At 37.1% G+C, this 22,939-nt stretch overlaps 1 long non-coding RNA gene across 1 annotated transcript in view; it reads right to left on the bottom strand.

The window, feature by feature from the left end:
- Positions 1-2,168: 2,168 nt before the first annotated feature.
- Positions 2,169-22,939, bottom strand: part of LOC138168616 (uncharacterized) — a 146,427-nt gene continuing 125,656 nt past the window's right edge. Inside the window, exon 3 of the long non-coding RNA XR_011170157.1 lies at positions 2,169-2,296. This is a non-coding gene — a long non-coding RNA (uncharacterized lncRNA). The remainder of the gene's footprint in view (positions 2,297-22,939) is intronic.

Below are 22,939 nucleotides of genomic sequence, written 5' to 3'. Positions count from 1 at the left end.
CCCTAATTGGGGACTGAAAACAAAACAGAACAAAGCAACATCAGTTTAGTTGCAAGTTCCTTAGATACCTCAATCTGGACATGGCTGAAAGAGAGTGAAATGCCCCAAACTAAAGCATCCTGGAAGCTTCTCTTTTGTCAGAAAGAGAACTAACTCTGAGCCAAGGAGCTTGCCCTCCCTTCCTCCCCCCAGCAGATCTCAGAAGGAAATCTAAGGGGAGCTGGAGAAGTGTTACAAAGGCATACTTTCTCTAAGCAAATTCTCTCAAGCTATAGGGCTGGAAAATGGTCAGATCATAGGATTCAGTAAAAAGAGAGGCAAATGAAGTAAAAACTTAGATGATGGATTGGAAGAACAGGGATGACTCAAGTGCCTGATAGTCACAGGAAATAAAACTGAAGAACAAATTTCCGAGGTTTGAGAAAATGGGAGAAGTGAAATGATGGTTGGGCAAGGGAATTTTAGAACTCTAGGTTTTCCAGGTGGGGCATTTCTGAGTGATGTGGATATGTTAGTGGGGGATGGTCCTGGAGTTGTACATGTTATGTTGTGTACTTCCTCTCCAAGAATATATTCTCCTTGAGGGTAGAGATTGATTGCTTTTTATTTTATTAAAAAAATGGATCCTCAGGGTCTACCACAATGCCTGGCATATATTAGGTGCTTATTGAATTGAATTGAATTAAGAAGTTGGAGATACTGTACTTGATGTTGTTGCTATAAGGGTCATCAAGGTAGATAGGAAAGTCACCAAAGATAAGGGGATCATTGATAATTTATGGCTAGAAGGAACCTTAGAGATAATCTAGCTAATTTTATAAAGAGAAAGCCATGTTACAGAAAGTAACTTGCCCAAGGTCATGCTCATGATAAGTGACAAAGGTGGGATTCAAACCCAGGTTTTCTGACTTCAAATTCATGATTTTTTCCCCTGAACTACACCCAAGGGGTGGTGAGCAAGCCAGATGCTAAATTATGAGAGTGCCTTATTCATATCCTCAGCATTTAGCCCAGTGCTTGGCACAGAGTCAGTGCTTCATAAGTGTTTTTTAAATTCATTCATTCATTTATGACAATACAATAATGGAAAGGTTGTGTATTCAGAGGTAGTAAACTTGAAAAAATAGAGGTTATTGTAGAATGGGGGCATAACAATGATTTTGAATATATTCATAATACTCTTTCTGAATTATTCATAATATTAAGCAAGGAGTCTGTGAGTGTCTTCCTTGCCCTCAGAATCTAACAAAGTGGCAGGCTGGTAGGTTTTAGGAAGATATTAATGACAAGAGAAGAGTCATAGAGATAGAAATTAGCTCATTGGAGAAGTGAAAAAGTCTAGGTTGGTTTTCACTGCTAGTTAACTGTATAACATGGGATAAAATTTAAAAAAGTTTCAGAGTCCCAGGTTCCTTGTGACAAAATGTGGTGATTGGTTTAGGTAATTGATGCCTATAGTACAACCACTGGATTTGGAGTGCTTAAATCTTGATTTTTCCATTTATATTGTGTGTATGACCTTAGGCAAATGGCTTAACCTCAGTTTCCTCATCTGTAAAATGAGAAGTTTAGAATGGATGAATTTTATAACCTTTTCCAACTGTGATTATAATCTATAATGCTTATAATGCCCTCCACTCACTAAAGATCAGAGTGGGAAATTTTTATTCTTCTTTTGAGGAGTAGGAAAATATGTGACATTAGAGATATATCTCTAGGTTGCCTCCTTGGCTTTTTTTTCTCTGCAGGTTTGTTCAATCAGTTCTATACTGAGTGCCAATAATGGAGCCCAACCTGTGCCATATTCTGTATGGAATCTAAAAGCCAAACTGTTTATAGTCTAATTGAAGAGTGAAGATTAACATCCTATAGAACAATAGAAGAGTGAATATAATTAAGTGCCAAAGAACACGATACTGGCAGTACAATACCGTTAGAGTAGGCTATAAGAACTGAAGGAAGTGAGAAATAAAGGCAGGCTTAAGCAGTCTTGGAAGTCTTCATGGAGGAGGTGGAAAATTGGTATTTCAGTGGACTTGAAATTTCAGAGATTTGCCAGAAAGCATACTTGAAGGATGAAATTAGGCCATCTGGTAACCTACTTTCAGTGTGTGCTAAATTTACAAAAATAAATCTCTTCAAAAAACTCTTACTTGCATTGTAGCTGGTGACCTTCTGACATACGACTTTGATTCCCTCTCCAGGAAGATCTGGTTCACCAACAGACCAAAGGCACAAAGAATTCCCAGGAAGTTTCAGTCCAGCTGTTACTAAATTGAAAGCTCTTTTTGGGGCACTTAAAAAGAAACGGAGACATCCAGGAAGGTAAATCCAAAGTGGTCCTGAGTCTAGTCTTTCAATAGATATAATGAACCTAGAATGAGGGGCTTTGTAGAATCTAATGTGTAAAAATAATCAAAACCTTTTCCTAGAGTAACAATGATGAAATCCTTCCAATTCTGTCTAATGAATTCAGTCAGTACAATGGGGAGAAAAGCTTAAGGCCAGAGTAGGATATAAATGTTTATTCATATTGGTAAAATGAAAATCTTCCTGATCTGTTAAAGAACCAAAGACTTACTCTAAAAGTCAAAGCTGAGCTATGATTAATGAACAGTTCTGATTTTTCAAAAGCTCACCCTCTGTTTCTCCATTCTCTTTCCCTTAATTCTTTTGGCCCTAAGAACAGAGCAGAAGATAAATTTGCAGTGTGGGTTATTGGCCATGATAAAAGTGAAATTTAAAACTACATAATCTAAAGAATTCCTTTCTCTGTCAGTATAGCTGTTGCTATAATATATTTTATATATAGCAGAACCTATATTTGGTATCACTGAGTTCTATAAGCATTGTAAAAATATAGATGCAGGCCTTTAGTTGGGAAAACGAATGTGGACTCAACTCTCAGCTTGTATGGATGAATACTAATTGTGGGAAATAATGGCAAATAGTATTATTATTGTTCATTGATTTTGTGGGGCAGTGGTCTAGGTCTATGGTTTCATTAATATGGGGAACTCCCAGTGTGGAAATGCCTTGTACCAATGCAGATCAGTAACTTCTGTATAATTTATAGTCTGGCAAAGTTGCCTGAGGAACTGAGAGGTTAAATAATTGTCCATGATAATTAACTTAGTTTGTGTAAGAGGCAGGTCTTCCTGACTCCAGGAACAACCCTGTATCTACCAAGTAATGTTACATTATTTGTGAAAATTATAAAGAAAGTCAGTTGAGGGGTGCCTAGGTGGTGCAGTGAATAGAGCACCAGCCCCGGAGTCAGGGGGACCTGAGTTCAAATGTGACCTCAGACAGTTAACACAAAACTATCCGTGTGACCTTGGGCAAACCACTTAACCCCAATTGCCCTACCTTCCCCTCTCAAAAAAAAAAAAGAAAATCAATTGAATACATATTAAGGGGTAATACATAGCTATGCCTTGTGTATTTTGGTGCTTAAATTAAGGAAAAGCTCCTCACTAAAGTTCAAGCTTTACTCCAAAAGCAGAACGGGGAAATCATAATATGAGTGATATTCCCTTAAAACAAAGCCAAGAGAGTACTCAAATTGTCATCTGGAAAGGACTTTTTATTGAAATAAACACATAGTTAGAAATCCAATCCCCAGGCAGCAAGAGTGAGAGATTTAACAGAGCTAAGACCCTCCCTCTCTGAAGTAAATTATTATATTACCAAAGTGCTTTGAATACAATACAGGAGGGAGGAATGTGTTTGTCATACTTACTATCCCTAAGGACTTTCTCAAAATGCAATCATAACCCATTTAATGTTGCCCTGACTAACAGCATTCCACAATTATGCCATTAACACATTATACCCAAAGCCCACTTTAGCATCTTTTGACATCTATGACCTGAGACATAAATTGTATGATCAGTTCTAATACCAGCTAGCTTCTGAACCCCAATTACAGTAATTCCCCTTAATGTTAGTGCATTTGCTTTCTTATTTATAACATCATCCCTATACAACCAACATCCACCTTTATAATATTATGGAAGAAAGATAAGACTTTATTTTCCTGAGGGCTGAACTAAAACAAGTGAAATCACTTTGTAGGACCTGACTTTAAGGAAGAGCACCCAAATAATCTGAACCATCTAGCAAGGAAATTGACTGATAATATAGGCAGGTCTCAGTTACTAAACCTGTTTGAGCAGAGGTCTAGATTATAGACTCTAAAACTTAGTCAGGAATACAGATTCAAGGACTCTTTCTGACATGCATTCTCTGGGTGACATTGGGCAAGTTGTCCCTTAATCATTCAGTGTATCAGGAACAGGAGACTGCAAGCTAAAGAGAAGGTTCTGACTTGTATGGATATGAGTTTCTTATATAAATGGTGTCACTGGTTTGGTCTTTCCAAAATTATCTGTGTGTCTCTACATGTATATGTGTATGTATATCCATATGATATATATATATATATCATATAGTTTTGTCATATATTATATATTTGTTATATGTATACATAATTATATGTATATGTATGTGTGTATATATATGTGTGTGTTTATATATTTACTTTGTTATAGACCATTCTAACCATCCCTCTCTAAGCTTCCTATTGAGTTGGCAGTTTTACAGTACCTGTTACCTTCTTTCCAGGTCTCCAAGATGCCAAATATTTCACAGGATGGTTGCCAAATATTCCATTTTACCAGTTTCATATGTCAGGCTTCTGGAACATGCAAACTATAGTTGTATATGGCAATATTTTAAGGCTCTGGCTTCCTTTTTTGTCACTTCCCACACTTGGCAGTTGTCTGGTTTGAGTGTCAACTACTGCATCATCTCTATTTTTGTCAAATGTGACACATGTGACTGGCCTGGTGGGACCCATCAATCTGGATGCTATGTTCTCCTGTCCAAGTTGAATTCCCTACTCCCCTTCCCTATACTGGATGACAGATTTCACTGTACTTTGTAACACTGTATCTACTCTCTACTTTTCTCATTGTTAAAGCCAATTATCTGGTAACATTTTGGTTCATAGAAAGAGTGCATCTTTCTTATTGGAGGAACCATCTATTCCAAAAGAATGCCAGAGCCAGAATGATTGAAACAACCTCCTTGACACCATTCCTTTATTAGAACTTTCTAAGTGTTGCTTGTTATAACTCCTAGGTTATTGTTGCTGTTGTCTAGCAATCACTTCCAAGAGTTGTGAAGTTTAGATGAGATAAACACTGTAAAGTTCTTAGCACATAATAAGCACTTAATAAATCTTAGCTTATTACAATCATTGTGCGTGTGTATTTGTGCATTTATAAGGGTTTTCATAGTTTCATACACTCCAAATTTAAAGGGAAAGCAGAGTTCAAATATTCATACAAAAATAATTTGTTTTGGAAATTTGGGTATGGTACTAAACGTGGAAGTCGGGCTGGATGCTCTCTAAGGGCCCTTTTAGCTTTAAATTTGAGGATTCTATAAACTGAAGAATATTTACTACTTGAGAGCAAACAAAAACTCTAAAAGATGAAAAAAAGTCAAATTTCTCTCTTATTGGCTACAAGGCAAACTATGCACAATCAAGTTAGTTTTACTTTGGAGTTGTAAAAGTTACAAGAAGCTGAGAAAATACTTGTTATTCAAGATTATTTAAAAATATTTTGTGGGGGCAGCTAGGTCACACAGTGAATAGAGTACCAGCCCTGAAGTTGGAAGGACCAGAGTTCAAACCAGGAATCAGACACTTGATACTTAGTCATGTGACCTTGGGCAAGTCACTTAACCTGAAATGCCTTCTCTCCTTCCCCCAAAAATAATTAAATAAAAATAAATGTTTTATAGAATTTATAAGATACAGGTTAACAAATCCAGATTTGTTGTTTCTGCGAGCACTCTGGGAAAAGTGTGAATATAGTTTTTACATAGAAATTCTTCTTAATGATATTTCCCTGATTATATGGATGATTAAAAAAATTTCTTAAAGTTTAGATCAGTGTTATTGTTGTTCAGTTCTTTCAGTTGTGTCCTACCTTTTGTGATTCCATTTGGGGTGTTCTTGGCAAAGATACTGGGGTAGTTTACCATTTCCTTCTCCCACCCATTTCACAGATGAGGGAACTGAGGCCAACATGGTTAAATGACTTGCCCAGTTAGTGTCTGAGACTGAAGTTGAACTCATGAAATGAGTCTTTCTGACTCCAGGTTCATTGTTCTATCCATTGTTGCACCTATGGGCCCAAAGTTTAGATTACAGCAGAGCTAATAATAAAGATAATTGTGTTTGTTCATATAGTTATAATAATAGTAATAGCTAATATTTATATGGTACTTACTCTGTACCAGGCACTGTACTAAGTATTTTGAAATTATCATCCCATTTGATTCTTATGACAATGCTGGGACATAGGTGTTATTTTTATTCCCATTTAACAGACAAGGAAACTGAGGGAAATAGAGCTTAAGTGACTTGCTGGGGTCTAGTCACTAGCTATTAAGTGTCAGAGGCTGGATTTGAACCCAGGTCTTCTTGACTCCAGATCTTGTGCATTATCCACTGTGCCTAAAAAAGTCATTAAAATGTTAGCCCACACTATGTACATGTAATTCCTATATTGTTTTCTTTTTTTTTTCAAGGTAGGTATAAGTAGTGAATAAAGAATATATTCAAGTGCTCCAGTGTTGGGGATTTCTACACTGGTAGCTTTCTACAATGATTCATACATATAGGTTAAAGAAAATAAAAGTTTGTTTTAATAACAGTTGAAAAATACTTAATATAATTTCTTTCACAATTCTACTAGACAGAGGGTACTATGACTATTATAATTCTCTTTTTTACAGATGAGACTCAGGTTTAGTAATTTGACTCATCACCATAATGTCCTGGCTCTAAATATTATAGTCTCTCCATTATTCCATATTGCCTCTGGTTTACACAGTTACATTTACTATGAAACAGCCCCGCATGATAGGCCAAGTGTAAGTATTATTATTCCCACTTTACAGATGAGAAAAACTACAGTAGAATTCTTCTAAAATGCTGATCTTCGGATTCACATTGTAGGACTGCCATGAAAATGAAAGCATCCTAAGATGAGGTCCCTTTGTATCATTCCCATAAGAATAGAATTCCTGAAGAATTAGCTTTGGGACCAAATTCTCTCTGTAGCAAAAAAAGGTTATAACAAAAAAGGATCCAGTGTCATGTGGAGAAATAACTAATATGACCCCATGTGGGCTATGCCATGTAAAAAGACCAACTTTCCCAAGTTCTCCAGTTCACTGTAAGCACTCAATAGTACACCCACATGTGTGAATAGTTTGGCAGCTCAGAGAATAGATCATCTGCATAAAAGCAGCTGGGAGGATTTAATCAGTCTTTACTATGGCTGAAGTGAAACATTATCTAATGCCCATATAATGAACCCCTACCAGACCTGTTACAAGATTGACTCACAAGTTCAAAGTATGAGTGTGTAGCATTGTGGTACACAGGGAATCATCTCTTTGAAATAGTAAGTTAAAAAGATAATATTTTCAGACACTAGAAATGAATTATTTTTTGTCGATTTCTTTTTCCCCTTTCTATTTTTACTGTCTTTCCATATCTTTCTTTCTATCTATTTCTCTTCTTCTTTTTGTCCCTCCCTCCTTTTCTTACTTCTTCCCTCCTTCCTTATGGATATCCCTTCTTCCCTTTCACCCTCCCTTCTTCCCTCCATCCTTCCCTCCCTTTCTCCTTCCTTTCATTCTTCTCTTCCCTCCTTTATTATTTCTGTCCCTCCCTCCCTTGCTTCCTTCCTCCCTTCCTCCTTTCCTTCCTTCCTTCCTTCCTTCCTTCCTCCCTTCCTTCCTTCCTTCCTTCCTTCCTTCCTTCCTTCCTTCCTTCCTTCCTCCTTTCCCTCCCTCCCTCCCTTTCTCTTTACTGACTCTCTTCTTTTCTCCCACTTATCTTCTTTTGCAACAACAGCTTCAGTTTTAGAAAGCCTTTCTGTGTATTTTGAAGTCACCATACTTCATTTGGTTCAGGCTCTCTCAAAGAACAGTGACCTTGCTTTCTTTACTGGATACCTTGAGGCTTGCAGGATAGCTAAGTGAACAATAACTACAACTTGGTCCCAGGGACTTGGTTTCTCTGGCCTTGGTCCAGGGACATTCAAATGTTCTCCCTTGAACCAGGCTTTGGATTCAGTTCAGCTCTTCACCACACATTTATTAAAGGCCTGACTGCTTTCCAAGGAATGAATGCACTCTTCTTTCCTAGTGCTTATCATTTTGGCAGCTGCTACAATACTGAAGAAGCTTGTCCTGTTGTCAGATTGTCACAGGGACATTTTACATTGTATTCCCTTTTGCAATGTATTTGTCATCCCCTGGGAGGGATTAGATAAGGAAAACACCACATTTACAGGAAGACTAAAGCTCGAGTGAGGTTTCATTCAAGGAAGTCAATGAGGAGCTACCAGGTATGTATAGGTATTTTTACATGCTTACTTTTGACTATAGGATCTGCTGCCCCACTGGAATTGGTTTGTCCTTCCCCAAGATTCTCAATAATACTGCATGTATTATGCACTTGTCATCTAATTGGCAGCATAGCTTTTATGGGCATTTTTCTTAGAATCCCTAAGAACACAGTTTATGAAATGTTTTCAGTTTCACAAAGACTTTCCTTACAATCACCCTTTGAGGGTGAAAACAAGTATTATAGAATCTCAAGATTTGAGAATCATAAGCCCTCACCTCCCAGACTATTAAATAGCTATTTTCTAACCTAGAAAATAATCCCCTCTACAATATATTCAAAATGGGAGCTTTTAGGCCTTCCCAGAAGAGAATTGGAAGTCACCATTTACCAAAGTAGCCCATTTCCTGTTTGGATAGCTCTCATTTTTAGAAAAGTTTTCCTCATATTATACCCAAATTGCCCTCCTTGCAACTTCTACCCAATGTTGTCTTCTCTCTAAAGCCAAACCACAAATCTAATCCCTTTCCAGGTGACAACACTTCAAATGTCTGAGAATAATTATTATGTGCACCTCATCTCCTTTTTATTAATGGGATTGTTCCCATTTTATCAATGAGGAAACAGAATTAAAGTGATTCACTTACAGTCACATGGCTAATTTCAGAGCAAATATTCCAAAACCAATCTCCTAACTCCAAGTACAGCATTCTCCTGCAAAACACTACCTCTATTTGTTATTAGATTGTAAACTCCTGAGATCTGGGACTGTTACCTGTCTTTATATTTCTCTGAGCATCTAGTACATGAACCTGAGAATATATGTATTTGTTAAATGTTTGTTAAACTATTAAGAACCTTTTTTCTGGAGAATAACTTTATCAAATGTATGAAAAATGAGGGTGAATTCATTAATATTTCAACAGTTACTGGGAGAGTTTAGGTTCAATGGGAGTTGAGAAACAGGAATTTGGGTTGAATTTCTAATAATCACTGAGTAGCTGCCAAGGGATTCCTTTGCTTCATCTTCTTACTTTTTTTTTTTTTTTAGGGTATTGGACTTTATTTATTTATTTATTTTTAAATGCTTTATTAACTTCTGATTTACATCGTTCGTTTCCGCCAGATTTTGAGTTACAAATTTTCTCCCCGTTTTTCCCCCACCCATCCCCCCAAAACAGCAGTCCCACAGGATATCCCCACCTCTGATCTGCTCTCTCCCATATTTTCTCCCATACCCGTTTCAACTTTTCCAGTAGGGCATGGTGGATCTCTATATTTCCCAATTACATGTAAAACAATATTGATAATAGTATATATATATTTAAACATTTGATTTTAAAACTTTGAATTCCAGATTCATTCCCTTCCTCCCTTATCACCCACCCTTACTGGGAAGATAAGCAGTTCAGTATAGGTTGTACATGTGTGGCTAATGCAAAACAATAACATAGCAGATATATTGTAAAAGACTGACTATATTTCCCTCCCTCCTATCCCACATCCCACTTGTTCTATTCTCTACTTTGCTCCTGTCCCTTTTCAAAAGTGGGTGCTTCCAACTTCCCTCCCCCCCAGCCTGCCCTCCCTTCCATCATCCCTCCTCACATCCTCTCCCCCCCCTATTCTCCTGGAGGGTGAGATCCCCTATTTAGTGTGTATTTCCCTCCCTCCTCAAGCCAGATTCAATAGGAATAAGGTTGACCCATTCCCTTTTGCCTTCCTATTCTTCCCCTCCATTGTAACCATTTTCCCTTGCCTCTTCTGTATGAGATAGTTGCCCCACTCTGTCTCTCCCAATCTCCTCTCATTATATCCCTCTCACCTCTTAATTTCACCTTTTAAGTATCATCTCTTCCTGTTAAATTGGTCCCATGCCCTCTATCTATGTACACCTGTAAACATATATACACACATTCACATATGTATTCATATGCCTGCATACCCTCATATAAAGACATATATATATATATATATATATATATATATATATATATATATATATTTCTAATCCCCTCAACTACTGAGAAAAGTTTCATAAGTTACAATTATTGTTTTTCCATGTAGGAATGTTAATAGTTCAACTTTGGCCAAGTGGCTCAGCAAGCAAGAGCACCGGCCTCAGTGCCGGGACGACCCGGATCAAATCCGGGCCCAGACACCCAGCACCACACCCAGAAACAACAACTGGCCGTGCAACCCCGAGCAAGCCACTCAACCCCAATTGCTTAAAAAAAAAAATAGTTCAACTTTGATAAGTTCCTTATGATTTCTTTTCCCTGTTTACCTTCTCATGCTTCTCTTGCTTCTTGTATCTGAATGTCAAATTTTCTATTCAACTCTGGTTTTTTCAGCAAGAATGCTTGAATGACCATATTTTCCCCTGAAACAGGATACTCAGTTTTGCTGGGTAGGTGACTCTTGGTTTTAATCCCAGCTCCCTTGACCTCCGGAATATCACATTCCAGGCCCTTTGATCCCTCAGTGTAGAAGCTGCCAGATCCTGGGTTATCCTGATTGTGTTTCCACAATATTCAAATTGTTTCTTCCTGGCTGCTTGTAATATTCTCTCCTTAATCTGGGAATTCCGGAACCTGGCTATAATATTCCTAGGAGTTTTCTTTTTGGGATCTTTTTCAGGAGGTGATCAGTGGATTCTTTCAACCTCTATTTTGCCCTCTGGTTCTAAAACATCAGGACAGTTTTCTTTGAGAACTTCCTGGAGGATGCTTTCCAGGCTCTTACTTTGGTCATGGCTCTCAGGCAGTCCAATAATTTTTAAATTATCTCTCCTGGATCTATTTTCCAGGTCAGTGGTTTTTCCCATGAGATATTTCACATTGCCTTCTATTCTTTCATTTGTTTGGATCTGTTTAACAGCATCTTGATTTCTCATAAAGTCATTAGCTTCCATTTGCTCCAATCTAATTCTGAAGCAATGATTCTCCTCAGTGAGCTTTTGAGATTCTTTTTCCATCTGGTAAATTCGACTTTTTAAGGCATTCTTCTCCTCATTGCCTTTCTGAGCCTCCTTTGCCATTTGAGTCAGTCTGTTTTTTAAGGTATTATTTTCTTCAGTCAGGCTGTTGACTCTCATTTCATAATTTTCTTGCATTGTTCTCATTTCTCTTCCCAATTTTTCCTCCACTTCTCTTATCTGCTACTTAAGGTCCTCTATGGCCTGTAACCAGCTTGTATTTTCCTTTGAAGCTTTTGGTGCAGGAGTTCTGACTTCACTGATTTCCTCCTGTTCCATGCCTTGCTCCTTCTTATCCCCAAAATAGGAGTGTAATGTTGGAATCTTCTGTCTGCTTTGTTTCCTTTGCCTGCTCATTTTGCCACTCAATGATTTGACTTTTGGGCTTTTTGCCACAGTAGGACTTTGCCACCAGACAGGGGAGTTTTTGTCCCAAACGCTGGGGTTTTCTCAGCTGCCGGAGGTATTAGATGGGTGCCCTCTCTGAGGTTTCCACACGCTCTGGCAAGCTGGACACACACCCCAGGACCTCCACCCTAGACTGCAATCCAGATCCAAGCAGGTTAAAGCAAGAGCGATGACCCCTCATACTGGTGCTTGGTCCCCCTACACTCTGCAGGCCAGGAGCTGAAGCCGCCGTGGCGCTGGCAGGCTGTGCCAGCGTCTCAGTGGTTTCTCGCCCCAGGGGTAAAAGCCACGCACTCCCACTTACTGGGTCCCAAAGTCCAGACTGCACTGGGCTCTCACCTTGTCCTTCGCATCTATGTGTTGATAAATCTGGAAACGGCCACAGCTGCTGCTGATCTGGAGTCCCTCTGGCTGGCGGCTAGTCAGTTCCACCCTGGGGCTAAAGCCTCGGCGTGGGGCTGGGCTCGGCTCCCAGAGCGCTGTGCTGGCCGATTCCTGCCAGCCTGCCGGGCTGTTCTCAGTGGGAGGTTAGCTTCTCTGTGTCATTTTGTGGGTTTTGCAGCTCCAAAGTTTTTTAGAGTCCCCTTTTTACATGGATTGGGTAGGGTGGAAGCCGGAGCTGCGGGAGGGTCATGCTTCTACTCCGCCATCTTGGCTCCTCCCCCCCATCTTCTTACTTTTTAAAGGGTTAACACTTATAAATCTTGCACTTATAAAATTGTGAGGAATCTTTTTTACTAGTGCTATTTCCTAAACATTTGTGGGGATCCTAATCTTAAAATCAAATGGAAACATCTAGGGAGTATGGTTGATGGAATGCTGGGCATAGATGCAAGACAACTTGAGTTTGAATCCTGCCTCAGAAACTTACTAGCTATGTAAGCTTGGAAAAGTCACTTGATGTCTATCAGTCTCAATTTCCTCATTTGTTAAATGGAGAATAGAACCTAAATGACAGTATTATTGTGAAGACCAAATGAGGTAATATACGTAAGATGCTTTATAAATGCCAGAGGTGGTGGTCATCATGTGTCAACAAATATTTCCATCTTTCCCCTTCTCAATACATGAACAAAGCCCGAACAAACTTTTGTTGGAACAGACACATTAATGAGAAGTGATACAAAATTCAGTGGCCTTGACAACAATAGTTAATATTTCTTAAGCCCTTTTGTTTTGAAAAATACTTTATTTACATTATCTCATTTAATTTTCCCAATAAGACTCTAGGCACTATAGATACTAAGACTCCAAGGAGTTAATGCAATTTGCACAGAATTACTCAACTAGTAAGTATCAGAGGCAGGATTCAAACCCAAGTATTCTTAACCAAAGTGTTATGATGCTTTATATATCATCACAATGACTCAGTCATAGGAGTGGATTCTTGGTCAGGTACAAGTTAGACTAGATTGAAGTTCCTCCCAATGCTAAGGTTCTGTGATGCAAACTCTCTAAAACTAAAGAAAATTGGTATTTATCAAATGTGCCTGTCTTTAACTTTGGCATAGAAAATTAGTTACTACCAAGATTTTGGAATCAAAGAATCTCAAGAATTTCCAGAGATCTTAGAAGTCATTTAATCCAATCTCTTATCCCCTGCAAGAATTCTTCTGAAACATCCCTGGCAAGTGGTCATCCAGTCTACTTGAATATGATAATGGAAAAGTGGCAGCAACCTAGACCCAGGTGATAGAAAAATTTATTTTTTTTGTTCAAAAATTAAAATACCCTGGTTCTCTATAAGTTCCCTTCAATCTTTCTCTTTCTAACCTCTTAGAGTATAAAAATAAATAAAATTATCTCTAAAATAAATCAAATTATTTTCTCATTTAAAAGACATACAAATATTTGAAGAAGTTTTTGCCATCCTCTTGCTCCTAAATAACCACCCAACTCCACCAGTATAAATTGGGATCTTAAAGTCAAAAGTGACCTTCAAAACATTCCTGAATAATATATTCCCTATACATATACTAATGAGAGGTAAATGAGATTTAAAGCCTCGGCTTTAAGATCACTAGTGACAGCCATCACCACTTTCTGAGGAAGTTTAAAAGCAATTTGAAAAATTCTATCGCAAAGAAATTGTTCTTTACATCAAACCTAGACTTGTTTCTCTGCCACCTCCATCTATTGCTCCTATTTGAGTGCTTTGAGGCTGGGCAAAACAAATCTAATCTTTCTTCCCGATTACAGCCCTTCAAACATTTCAAGATTTCCCTGAACACCTAATTCTTCTTTTAAAAAAATATTTTTTTACAGTTAAAATTTTTAAATATTTATTTAAAAATAATTTGAGCTCCAAATTTTCTCCTTTCCTCTCCTCCTCTCTCATTAAGAAGGCAAGGAATTTGATATGTTATACATGTGCAGTCATGTGAAACATTTCCATATGAGTCATGTTGTGAAAGAAAACATTGACTAAAAGAAAACCCAACAACAAGAAAAAAAATTAAAAGTACTAAAATAAAGTCTACTTCAATCTGCATTGATATTCCACCAGTTCTTTCTCTGGAGTTTAATAGCATTTTTTTCATCACATATCTTTCAGAACTATCTTAGATCATTATATTGCTGATTATAGCTAAGTCATTCACACTTGCCCATTGCTATTATTGCTGTTGCTATGTACAATGTTCTCCTGATTCTTCTCACTTCACTTTGCAACAATTCATTTAAGTCTTTCCAGGTTTTTTAAAAGCATTCTGCTAATCATTTCTTATAGTACAATAATATTCCAACACAATCACATACCACAACTTGTTCAGCCATTTCTTAATTAATTTGCAAATATAGGTCCTTTTACTTTTCCTTTTTTTTAACCATCTCTTTTAGATGCAGACATAGTAATGCTATTGCTAGGTCAAAGGATATGCAGTTTTATAGTCTTTGGGGAAGAGTTTCAAATCTTTCTCCAGACAGCTTGGATTAATTCACATAATTCACAACTCCATCAATAGTACATTAGTGTCCAATTTCTCCCACATTTCCTCCAACATTTGTCATTTTCCTTTTCTGCCATATTAGTTAATCTAATAGGTATGAGGTGGTACCTCAGAGTTGCTTTCAATTGCATTTCTCTAATCAATAATGATTGCTTTTTTCCCATATGACTATAGTTAGCTTTGATTTCTTCATCTGAAAACTCTCTCTTCATATTTTTTTGACCATTTATCAACTGGGAAACAACTTATATTCTGATAAATTTGACTCAGTTTTCTATATATTTGGGAAATGAGGACTTTATCAGAGAAACTTGCTGTAAAAATTTCCCCCTATTTTCTACTTTCTTTCTAATTTTGGTTGCATTGGTTTTATTTGTGCAAAACCTTTTTGATTTAATGTGATAAAATTATCCATTTTACATCTTGAAATACTCTCTATCTCTTGTTCTAAATTCTTCCCTTATCTATAGATCTGACAGGTAAACTCTTTCATGCTCTCCTAATTTTATGTCTCAAGTATGTACCCATTTTGACCTTTTCTTGGTATACTGTGTGCATAAGATGTTAGTCTATCCAGTGGTGAGGAACCTGCAACCTCAAGGTTACCTCTAGGTCCTCGTGTGGCCCTTTGACTGAATCCAAACTTCACAGAACAAATCCTCTTAATTAAAAGATTTGGTATGTAAAACTTGGACTCAGTCAAAGGGCTGTACTTGAGGACCTAGAGAATTTCATGTCATCTTGAGGCCACAGGCTCTCTGCCCCTGTTTATACCTAGTTCCTGCCAAACTACTTTCAAGTTCCCCCCACCGTCCAGTTTTTGTCAAAGGGTGACTTCTTACCCCAAAGTTTGGATTTTTGGCTTTATAAAACACTGGGTTACAATGGTCATTTACTACTGTGTATTGTGTACCTAATCTATACCACTCTATTTCTTAGCCAGTACCAGATTGTTTTGATAATTACTGTCTCATAATATGGTTTGAGATCTGGATACTTAATCTTTCTATGCCATCACCAAGCTGATTGCCGTCCTTTGGACACATTTCAATGGGATAGTGTCCTTTAAAGTGTGCCACCCATATGTGGTCTGACAAGAGGATATTAAAATAGAACTATTGCCTTTCTTATTCTCTACACTGTGTTTCTATTCATGTAACCTAAGATTGCATTAGATTTGGGGGCAGACAATTTATAATCTATTGTTAGATAAGGATTTCACCAACCTTCTCCTCACCCATGCTTAGCACATATTCAATGAACTAAATCCAGGACTGTAGAACCACAGATCTGCATTGCCAGCATTGTGTTAATCACATCCAGATGGTAGGCTAATTTGAGTCAGGTATGACTGAAGACCATGACATCATCAGTAGATGCAGCTGAAATTTCTCTAAGAAAAGTAGATATCTTATCAACTAGTTTTTGGAAAGTTGCTTCAGTGACAAGTCTTGTTTCCTCTGTGTGTGTGTGTGTGTGTGTGTGTGTGTGTGTGTGTGTGTGCTTCCAATTCCTACATCTAAAATCATTTAATTCCCTCTTGTATCCTGATTCCAACACTCTCCATATTCAATTTTTTCCAAGTCTTAATTCTATCTCCACAAAAATTTTCACATCTGTCCCTTTCCTTCTACTCATGCAGCTACCACCCCAATTTAGTTCTTGATTGTCCTTTACTCACACCATTGTGATAGTGTCTTAATTATTTTTTCTGCCTCCTCTCTCCCTTCTTCAATCAATCTTCTGCACAGCTTCCAAAGGGATAATTTTCAAATATAGGGCAGATCCAGTTACTTTCCTGTTCATGAAACTCCAGTTATTGCTTGTTGCTTTCAGTATAAAAATATGAACTTTTCTGTTTGCCATTTAAAGTCCTTTACAATCTGATTTCATCTTACCTTTCTAGACCTGATATACATTTTCTCTTTTCACTCATGCTATGTTCTGTTCAGGCTGATCAATCTTCTGTTCTTCACACATGACATTTCATCTTCCTTCTCTGTGTCTCTATACTGTCTGTTCTTCATACCCAGAAAGTACTCTCTCCTCATCCCTATCTCTTAGAAACTTTGTCTTCCTTCAAAGCTCAAATTAGGTGTTACCACCTACATGAGGCCATTCCTCATCATTCTAGTCATTAGCTGACCACCATGAATTAAATAACTTTGTATTAATTTTGCATGTATTTACTTGTATGTACACATTGTTTTCTTGAGAGAATGGAAGCCCTTTGAGGGAAGGATCTATTTTCCCCCCTTTGTTTCCTTAAAATGCCTAGCCTAAAGAGTAGGAACTTACTGCAAGGGGCAGAGTCAAGATGACAGAGAAAAGGCAGCCACTAGCCTGGTTCCTCCTTAAAACCCCTCCAAACAGCCATAAATAATCCATAAAATAATTTATGGAGAGCCCACAAAAGGACAGGGTGAAATAATTTTCTAGTCAAAGATAGCTTAGAAGGTCAGTAGGAAAGGTCTGTCATAACTGGGTAAGAGTGGAGCACAGTCTGGTGCAGGTCACACCAGAACAGATCCAGCCCCAGCAAATCAGGAGTAGTCCTTGGGAGCCACTTTATCAGCAGCTGTAGCAGCTGCTTCTGGGGCTCTCAGTATACAGAATGTAATGGGTTTGAAGAAGTGTTCAGAACGAGATAACGGGGTCTCTTTACTGGTGCGGGTGGCAGGACTCTATTACTTTGCATATAATTTGATCTGGGTTACATTCCCGTATGACAGTCACAGGGTAAGGAGGAGCACTAACACACCAGAACTTGTAGCTGCAATAGAACAGCTTGTCACAGCTCCAGGGCAGAAAAGAGTGCTTGTGGTCCCTCATAGGCCAGAGCACCGGCAAGGTGAGTAGTAAACACGCCTCTCCTTAGATCATACCACCTTGGAAGAGCTGAAAACTTACAGGCTTCTAGGAGTATCTCTGAAAACAGCTGTACAAAAGCCTTGAAACTTGGGACCGTGCACCTTCCATTATGGAAAGTTTGGAAAGCCCTACTTTAACCAAGAGTTACAAGTCAAGTAAAAAGTTGAGAAAAAGGCTGGGAAAAATGAGCAAATAACAGAAAATATATTTAATCATAGAGAGTTACCATGGTGACGAAGAATATCAAAACACAAATTCCAAAGAATATGACAAAATCAAAGCTCCTACATCCAAAGCCTCCAAGGAAAATATGAATTGGCCCCAGGCCATTGAAAAGCTCAAAAAGATTTTGAAAATCAAGTAAGATGGGAAAAATTGAGAGGAGAAAAGAAAATGATGCAAGAAAATCATGAAAAAATGAGTCAATAGTTTGATAAATAAAACATAAATATACTAATGAAAAACAACAGCTTAAAAAAACAGACTAGACCAAATGGCAAAAGATGTAGAAAAGGCCAGTGAGGAGAAGAATACCTTGAAATGCAGAGTTGGCCAAATGGAAAAAGACATACAAAAATTCCCTGAAGGAAAATAAAACAAAACAAAACTCCTTAAATAATAGAATTGGCCAAATGAAAAGGAGGTACAAAAGTTCACTGAAGAAAATGTTTACTTAAAAATTAGATTGGAGCAAATGAAAGCTAATGACTTTATGAGAAATCAAGAAATAATAAACAAAATCAAAAGAATGAAAAAAATAGAAGATAATGTGAAATCTCATTGGAAAAACAACTGACCTGGAAAATAGATCCAAGAGAGATAATTTAAAAATTATTGGACTACCTGAAAGCCATGATAAAAAAGGGGGCCTTTTATCTTTAAAGATCATCTTTAAAGAAATCATCAAGGAAAATTGCCCTGATATTCTAGAACAGAGGGTAAAATAGAAATTGAAAAAATCCACTGATCACCTCCTGAAAGAGAACTGAAAATGAAAATTCCCAGGAATATTATAGTCAAATTCCAGAGCTCCCAAGTTAAGGAGAAAATACTGCAAGCATTGAGGAAGAAATAATTCAAGTGTCATGGAGTCACAGTCAGGATAATATGATATATCAGTTTCTACATTAAAGGATTGAAGAGTTTGGAATATGATATTTTGGAGAGCAAGGAAGCTAGGATTACAACCAAGAATCACCTACTCAGAAAAACTGAGATAATCCTTCAGGGCAAAAAAAATGGAGATTCAGTGAAACAGAGGACTTTCAAGCATTTTTGATGAAAAAAATAGAGCTGATTAGAAAAATCTGACTTTCAAATACAAGACTCAATGGAAGCATATAAAGGGAAATGATAAGGGACTTAAAACTGTTTACATTCCTAAATGGGAAGATGATGCTTATAATTTATTAGAACTTCTCATTATTAGGGTAGTTAGATGGAGTATGTATACAGACAGAGAGTACAGGTGCTTGTTAAAAGTGAATGGATAATATAAAAAAAATAAAATTAAGGGGTGAGAAAGAAATGTTCTAGGAGAAAGGGAAAGTGAGAGGTAGAATGGGGTAAATTAACTCTCATAAAAAAGACAAGAAAAAAGCTTTTACAATGGAAGGGAAAATGGAGGAGGTGAGAGGGAGTGAGTGAACCTTACTTTTATTAGAATTGACTCAAAGAGGGAATAATGCATGTATTCAATTAGGTATAAATATCTATCTTACCCTACAGGAAAGTAGGAGGGCAATGGATTAAAAGAAGGGGAAATGTAAGAAGGGAGAACAGATTGGGGTAGAGGATGGTCAGAAGCAAAGAAATTTTGTGGATGGATGGAGTGAATGGAGAGAGAATAGAATAATCAAGGTGGAGAAATAGGATGGAGGGAAATATAGTTAGCAAAAGTAATAATGGAGAAAAAGTTTTGAAGGAAATTTCTCTGATAAAGACTTCTTTTATCAAACATATGGAGAGTTGTCAAATTCATTAAAATAATAACTATTTCCCAAATGATAAATTGATCAAATATATGAGCTATTTTCAGATGAAGTAAGCAAAGCTATCTATAGTCATATTAAAAATGATCTAAATCACTATTGATTGAAGAAATGCAAATTAAAACAATTCTGAAGAACTATCTCATACCTATTAGATTGGCTAATAGAGAAGAAAAGGAAAATGACAAATGTCAAAGTGGATATGGGAAAAATGAGACATTAATGCACTTTAGTGGAATTGTGACCTGATTTAACCATTCTGTAGAGCAATTTGAAACTATGCCCAAACAGCTATAAAAACTATGGATACCCTTTGACCTAGCAATACCACTACTATGTCTATGTCCCAAAAGAGATAAAAAACAAAGGGGAAAAAGACCTATGTATATAGAAATGTTTATAGGAGCTCTTTTCTGGTGTCAAAGAATTAGAAATTGAGGGAATGTTCATCAATTGGGGAATGGCTGAACAAGTTGTGGTATGTGACTGTGATGGAATACTATTGTGCTATAAGAAATGATGAGCAGGATGCTCTCAATAAAACCTGGAAAGACTTGCATAGACTGATGCAAAGTGAAATATAATGGGTACAAATAACATCAATTATTGTATGATAATCAATTAGGAATGCCTTATCTATTCTCAGCAATACAATGATCCAAGACAACTCTGAAGGACTTATGATGAAAAATGCTATCCATCCCCAGATAATGTCTGAATAAAAATTGAAGCATCCTTTTAAAACTTTCTTTATTTTTCTTAAGATTTTTGGTCTATTTTTTCTTTTAAATCTGATTAATATGGAGATGTTTTGCATGATTACACATATATAATCTATACTGAATTGTTTACCTTCTTAATGGGGGTGGGGTGGGAAGGGAGGGAGCAAGAGACTCTGGAACTCAAAGTTTTAAAAATAAATTTTAAAAGTTGTTTTTACATCTAACTGGGGAATGATAAAATACTTAATACATGAAAAAATTAAAACAAAATTTGTTCTTGCCATATCCTCTCCTCCCTGGTGCTAAGGTCCTTGTAGGAACTAGAACATCTTGACTCAGAATCTCAGTCCTGGTATGTACCTGCTTCCTGTTTCCAAAATACTCTGGATATCTTCATGTTGTCTTCTGTTAAAACCTGACTCTTTTGTCTGCCCTAACCTCAATAGATCTGTCTTGTCTCCAAGTCCCAGTTCTTCCCAGTTTGGCCATCTATCCCTCTGCAAACTAAGTCCCAGTTCTGACATGTACTACTGCTTCAACTAACCCAAACAGCATTAACCAAAATGAATATATTTTCTGAAATTCTGTCTTTTTATATGACCTTCCTCCCCCAAGGAGTTGTCAATACCTTTGTCCAGAGGTGTCAGATGAAAGAACCAGAATAAAACGTAATTTGAAATATTTAACAAAATAAATTTTAAAATGCAGTAAAATATAAATAACATTATATTTTAAAACTAAGTCAATATGTAGCCTACAGGGCTGATGGATTAGTGGTCCACAGTTTCTGACACAGCTGCCATTGTCCATATATTGATTGCCTTCCTCTTTGGAAAGGGTTATTCTCTATCTGGAGAAAGGCCTAGAATTCTACTAAGGTGGCATATATGTGTAGATATAAGCAGTACAAATAGCAGTAGAATAAGGGAAAGATGATATTGGCTTGGCTATATGTCTGTGCATTGGTGTATCATTGTCTTCAATGTCCTAGTGAATCTTTCTTTCAGGGTTTCCTTGTGTGGTAGTGTATATGGACTGTATCAAGAATGGTCACAAAACATGATAGAAAGGTGATCAAGCAACTTGTGGCATGAAGATTCTTCTCTGATCTCTTGGGTAAGTGAACCCTTGAGAACAAATAAATCAAGTTACCTTACAAGATATCTCAGTAAGTTCTAATAATAAATTCACACTGTTTCAAAATTATAATTATGCAAAATATGGTAATTGGTCCCAGCCTAATGGAAATATGTGCAATAATATGGTCACTAAAAGGGATTCATTATTTTCACTAATGGGACATAGCTATAACTTTTTCATTTATATAAAATGAAAACATCAGGAAACTGAATTGATTTATAATGTATTATGGCTAAGAAAGGGAATCCCCTTGGTGTCTGCTCATGGGAATCTAAGATATCCATTCCAGTGATGGTAAACTTCAGGGTAATAGGTAAATTCTCTTAGGAAGTCACAGTGGATTTCTCTTATGGCTTTGCTGGCATCAACTGCAAGTCTGGCAATGTTTTGTGATATTTATCACTACAGAGGACAAGGGAAAAAAAACAACTCAGGGATACCTCATAAGGTCTTTGCATTGCCAAGTGTCCAGTCTGTGGATCCTTGTAACCATCCAGACATACCTTCTATCACTATTGCTGAGGCAGTGACAGATGTCAGACTTTGTCCCTATCTCTGGGATGACCTTCTACCTGCATAATTTATAAGGATGTCTAACAGAATAGATTGATGGAGTTTCTTCTAAGGTTTTGTGGGAAGTAGGAAAGGTAGCTCTTTGTTGTTACTTTCAAACTGGTTATGCCATCTGCAGTTTGCCATTCTGTCATCATGTCCAGCAATATATGGATTAATCCCATTAGTGAGATCTCAGAGATATTCAGCTGTGTATATCATTATATATCATCAAAAAGGGTTCTAATATCAAGATAAAGTGGGAGTAGTTGGGACATCTAATAATATGCAGGAAGCCAAGTTTAACCCATATGGTTGGGCCAGCATTGTGAGGTGTTTTGTCCCAGTATAATCGCCATGATAGGAAGGACTGTGATCACTCTATTAGGGAAATCCCCTTTACTTGGGTAGTCTAAGTATACTTCTAGCATGTGTTGTATACAGATAATAGTTAAGGCACTGCTGTTTATCAAAAATTTCATCTTCTGTTTGTAGAGCTCAGTCTTTTCTTGAAGAAACCAGAAGTCATGAACAGATATGGAACTGGTCTTCCACTAAAAATAGTATCATATTCCATTTATTCAAGCATGCATCGTAGAGCTAAAAAGGATGCCCATCTGTTGGTACATTTGGAAGGATCTTTTCCTTTTCCCTTTAACCCCATTCACATAATAAAGTACTAAAGAATAAGAGTTCTACCTTGGGACAGTCACAAATATTCTAGACCCCAATTCGTTCTCCTTCCATCCCTATAAAACAAGTATTGGATTAGATGATCTTGAAGGTTCCCTCTCATTCTAAAATCTCTGAACCTTAAGTTGTTCATCAGTAAAACTAGAATAATGTTTCTTCTTCTTCTTCTTCTTCTTCTTCTTCTTCTTCTTCTTCTTCTT

The sequence above is a fragment of the Petaurus breviceps genome, unplaced genomic scaffold (genome assembly GCF_028583685.1).
Source record: "Petaurus breviceps papuanus isolate PSGF00001 unplaced genomic scaffold, PetGlider_PUasm1.0 37, whole genome shotgun sequence".
Lineage (NCBI taxonomy): Eukaryota > Metazoa > Chordata > Mammalia > Diprotodontia > Petauridae > Petaurus > Petaurus breviceps.
Note: the sequence above shows the minus strand (reverse complement) of the source record. Positions and strands in the feature narration are given on the sequence as shown.